Genomic DNA, 5,521 nt, shown 5'->3' on the forward strand with positions numbered 1-5,521 from the left:
AAAACATGTTAGTAGGTAATAAAAGAACAGCTTTTGGAGGGTGGCAGATAGAATATGAAGAGAGAAAGGGATAAAATGGGTTCATTAGTGACATGGAAAATAACTGTGTGTGTGTGTGTGTGTTCATACACATATTTCCTTATAACTTAAAACATACTTGGCAAAGAGTAACTCATTTCTTCCTCACTAGGTTGAACTTTGTGAGAAAAGTAGGGTAGACATTCTTTTCCCCAAATTTTTATATAATAAATCTTACAATCTTGAAGAATACTTCTGTTAAAGACTCAAGGTAACCAAGTTTTAAGCAATGCAGGAATGGTCCTTAGATAAGCTTGAGCCCTGGATCTCCTGAGTGATGCTTCTAACTTTCACTTCATGATTTCACACCAAACACAGTGTTGGGATTATTTCACACCAGCTCTTCTGGGAACATACTGCATTGTCTCCTGTTTTATGTAATCATTAACATTTGTCTTAACTTTGTCTGTTGTCAATTTTTATCACTTACATCATTATGTTATTTTGGCTACTATGCCAGCATGCATTGAAGCTGAGATTTTTAATTCCCCAGCAATATTACTATTGATAGGGTCATTTTTCTTCAATGCTATAGTTTCCGAAATCAGACAGACTTGGGTTTGAAGTTTGTCTTATTACTTATTATGTGACCTTAGGCAAAGTATTTAATTTATCTAAACATCAAATGTTTTCATCCATTTTATGGGGACACCACTAGTATCTATTCCATAGGACTATTGTGAAAATTGCATAAAATAATTGATTTAATGGGTTTAGGTTACTACCTGCCGTAAGTGTGAGCCATGTGCGCTTGGGCTAAGTTATTCTATACCCTATTAATTTATCTTTCATTAGGGGAAATAAGGCAGATTTTTAGATGGGACCATTTTTAAAAATTTTTATTTATGACCCTTTCTTTTTTTTCCAGAGGAAGATTCGCCCTGAGCTAATATCTGTTGCCAATCTTCTTTTTGCTTGAGGAAGATTTGCCCTGAGCTAACATCTCTACCAATCTTCCTCTATTTTGTATATGGGTCTACACCACAGCATGGCCACCAACAAGTGGTGTAGGTTTGCGTCTGGGAACCGAACCCAGACCACCAAAGCAGAGCACACCAAATTTAACCACTAGGCCACAGGGCTGGCCCCTAGGAACCATTTTTTAAATAACTGTTTGACTTATCCAAATTCTGATAAATTTAAACCAAATTTCTGATACTTCATTGTCTTCTTAGTGTGAGTAGAGTGACACCGAAGAAGAGAAAGTTATTGACATACTAATAATAAGAGACTGATCACAAGGTTAAATAAAAAATATTAGAACCTCAAAGTCATACTTTAGAGAGAGTTCAATAAACTAAACATATAGAATTTATAAAAATGATGCTTGTTCCTTTTTTTTTTTCCCAACTACAGCACAACTAATGTTGCAGGAAACACATTTTTACTCTGGGGATAGAATAAAATGACCCCCTTATATACAGAGAAAAATCACGCTCTCAATTAATTCAATTTCATCACTTAATTTCCACTGGAAATGCATTTTTAGAATTGGTGAGAAATGTAGCTTGGGGAAGTTCATAGCTGGTGTTATATTTCAATAACATTGAGCTTCATTACAATGTCCAATGGCCCAGTCATCAATCCATGTATAATTAAAATATATATCTGGAGTAATAATATTACACAGTTTAATTTGTATTCCAATTAACATTTTGCATTTTGCTTTTAGATATTTCATTAAAATGGATTGTCAAATTAAATGAGGTGGCAAGTTTTCTATATTTAGCAACACTTAATTTTAATTTGTACTTTCCTGGTGAAAAAATATGAACAATTGTCATCACTATTGATGATAACTGAGAAAGAATGGAGCAATGTAAAAATCCCCCAAAAGCTTACATTTATCTTCCTTGACCAAAATGCTCTGCCTTCATTTGCCTCAATTATAGAGTCAATGTTTTAAATCTGATTGAAGCTTGAAGCTACTTTTTTGACGCAGTGTAGTGAGCTTTAAGCTTTTACATTTTAGGAATATTATCTGAGAAACCTCATAGCCATAGTCTTAAAAATCTTGAAACTAATAAGAATGAAAATATATGTACTTTGTGATTTTAGTCCCAGAATTGTTTATCTATAGTATCCATGGAGGTACTGTGATATGTTTGCTATAAGGATTAAATGAACTAATATTGATAAAAGGCTTAGGACAGTGCATTTAATATTGGGTCATGGGAGTGTTTGTTAGCACTATTAGTGTTGTCTTTACCTTGCTTCTTTATTTTTAAAGAATTATTAATTATCCACATTAACTAATACTCAGCATATTTTTCTACTAGAGTAAATGTTGTTACTATGGAAGATATTAGAAAGCAAGACTATAATTATTGGAAAGGAGTTGTAGAATGTAGATGGACAATGGAACATTAATAGTATTACACCCCTTCAACTAGTTGAAGTAGTTTTGATAGAGGCCAGATGATATAATTCACTTTTTAATTTGTTGAGTTTATTAACAGATTACTAAAAATCTAATTCACTTTGGTATACATAATAAAAAAGATATGTAATTTAAGTTAGAAGAACTTGAACACATAGTCATCTAACAGCTCCAGAATCACTTGCCTTCATTTTTTAAAAAAGTTTTATCTCATGTCTCATCATCCTTCTTCCCAACACTTCCATTGTACTTACTGATGATTTTAGTTTGTGTGTAGATAGGCGTCTTGGTTCACTGACCTCTTCTCCTCTAATGATGATGTCCTTCACTCTAGCTCCCATATGCTACAATAGACAAGCCCTGGAATGTGACATTACCAATAGCTACGCTTGCGTTATCTCAGTCTCAATTATCCCATACTGTGACCATCACCTTTTTTCTTTCTCCCACTGATATTCTGACTCTAATGACCTTTCCAGTGATCCACAATTAATTAATCTGAGCAAATTTTCTCTGTTGTTGCTTTCACTTCCCTCCACACTGACTTCAATTCCCTAGTCAATAGTCATAATCACTCTCTTACACTCTCTAGTTGCTCTCCTTCTTTTCTTCACTGTACTTGATAAAATGCAACCCTAACAACCCTTGAAAAAAATTGAACTCACACTTGAGTTTCTGCTCACTCTGGGCCTGAATTCATAAAGCTGAATGTGACTAAATAAGACCCCCAACTATAGTGATCAGTCTCACTAACCTCAAATTTGCCCTTGCTGCTTCCCTGCAATAATACTACCATTCCTTAATCCATCCACTCTCCTATTTTCCTAGATACCTATTTCTTTTCTCCTCAAACCTCCAATATTCTTTACCACATTGTCAAACTCTCAGGTGATCATCTTAATTTCTATTTCACTAAGAAAATAGAAATTATAAAATAAATTTCCACCAGCACATCTGATCATCTACTATCATTTGTAACCATATAGTTTTCCTCCTCTTCTCTTTTGAATTATCATAGTTGTTCAGCAGTTTGAAATGCCTCTTGCCTATAACTTGCCTTTCTGCCAACTGCATGATCATATGATCTTTATCAGGAAAACATCAATCCTTTCCTCCATCAGGACAAATGGTTAGTAACATATATGTTTTTTCAACTACTTCCATTAACATTTCCTGTTATTCTCATTCAATATTAATTCTATTTTTCTACTCCCAGGTTTAAAGCACTACAAAGAGGAATTTATCATATTAAGAAGCAATATGTTTCCTTTTGTATGTTTTTAGAGTGAGCCCTTTCCATGAGCTTTCAGCCACCCTATTAAGATTGTATACATACTTAATTATGTGTGCATAATTAATGTTTTTCATATATTTGGGAGTTTTAGGCCATTATTTTCTCAAACATTTTTCTGCTCCATTATCTTTCTCTCCTGTCTTCTGGAGTCTATTCACATGTACATTGATGTCCTTGATGATGTCCCCTAGATCTCTAAAACTTCATTAACTTTTTTTCAGTTTTTTTACTTTCTCTTTTTCAGATTGAGTAATCTCTATGGATCTGTCTTCAAGTTTACAGATTATTTTTCTGCCAGCTCAAATCTCTTGAACACCTCTAGCGAATTTTTCATTTCAGTTATTGTGATTTTTAACTCCATAATTTTCACTTGAACTTTTTTGTGTACAATTTCTATCTTTTTATTGGTATTTTCTATTTGATGAGTTATGATTATCATTCTTTCTCTTAATTCATTAAAGACAGTTTCTTTTATTTCTTTGAGCATATTTATAACTGTTTTAGAGTCTTTGTTGCTAAGTCCAATATCTTCATTCCTTTTAGAGGCAGTTTCTGTTGACTGCTTTTTTATCTTATGACTGGGCAACACTTTCCTTTTTCTTTGCATTTCTCATAATTTTTGTTGTTGTTTCTGAAAACTAGATATGTTAGATAATATACTGAATAAAAAGTCTAAATTTTGATTCTTTCACAATAGTATTTGCTTTTTTTGTGTAGTCACTTGCATCTACCAATTCTGTGATGACTGTTTTCCCTGTAGTGTGTGGACTATGGTATCTCTATTTAGGTTTTCTTTTGATTTCTGTTTTAATTTAATTTAATTAATTTTATTTAATTTCTGTTTTATTTCTTTTAATTTCTGGTTTCCTATAAGTTGTTATTGGATAATATTAACCTAACGGTAAGCCCATGATTGGTTAGAGGCTGTCTTAAACACCATGAGCCAGTAAGTCTTCCACCTCCTGCCGATGGATCTATGTGTGGATTAGGGATTGCATTCAAAGTTGAGTCAGTTAAAAGTTTGTCCTGCTGTTAATTTCGTATTCACAAGGCTTCTTATTTAGCCAGGAAAGAGTAGTTCACCAGGAGCCAATCTGCTTTTCAGAACAAAGACAATTAAGACTTTATCTGGGCCCTCTTTGACTATTACCTTCCCCAAGAGTTCTTGTTAAAATTATGGCTAGTCTATTGCTTTCCTCAATGACTATTCAAGCCCTCAGCTAGCTATGATGAAGATCTTCCCTGGTTGTCACTGAGATCACTATTATTTCCAATGATGCTCTTGGGATTGGGATTTTTCATACTCTGCTCCCAGTAAAGTTAGCCTCTTGAGGCAAGGAGCTGGTGGACCTCCCAGCCTGCTCCATCCTAGTAGACATTCTATGCCGTAGAGCTGGAAGGAGGAAGATCAGAGTATTCTCGGGACAAATTGCCATATATCCCCACTCTTCTTATCAATATTTCCTAGATTTTCATGAATACATTTCTTCTCAATTTATGTATGCCTTTGGTCAATTTTCACAGTTTTAATGTTTGTTTTTGGTACTTTCATCTAGTTTGTTCACTCAGCCACTCCAGAATCCCTGCTGTTCTCATTTCATTCTTAAAATGACTGTATGAGTTAATGAACTGTAGCCCTCTTGAGGACAGGACTAAGTATCACTTATATCTGGATCCCCAACACATAGCACTCAATATGTTCGCAGTTCAGGTTTGTTACAGATCTTCTCCAATGCCTAGTAGAATTGAACACACAGGTTCTGTTAATC

The sequence above is a fragment of the Ceratotherium simum genome, chromosome 11 (assembly GCF_057802395.1).
Source record: "Ceratotherium simum simum isolate JZ-2026a chromosome 11, ASM5780239v1, whole genome shotgun sequence".
Lineage (NCBI taxonomy): Eukaryota > Metazoa > Chordata > Mammalia > Perissodactyla > Rhinocerotidae > Ceratotherium > Ceratotherium simum.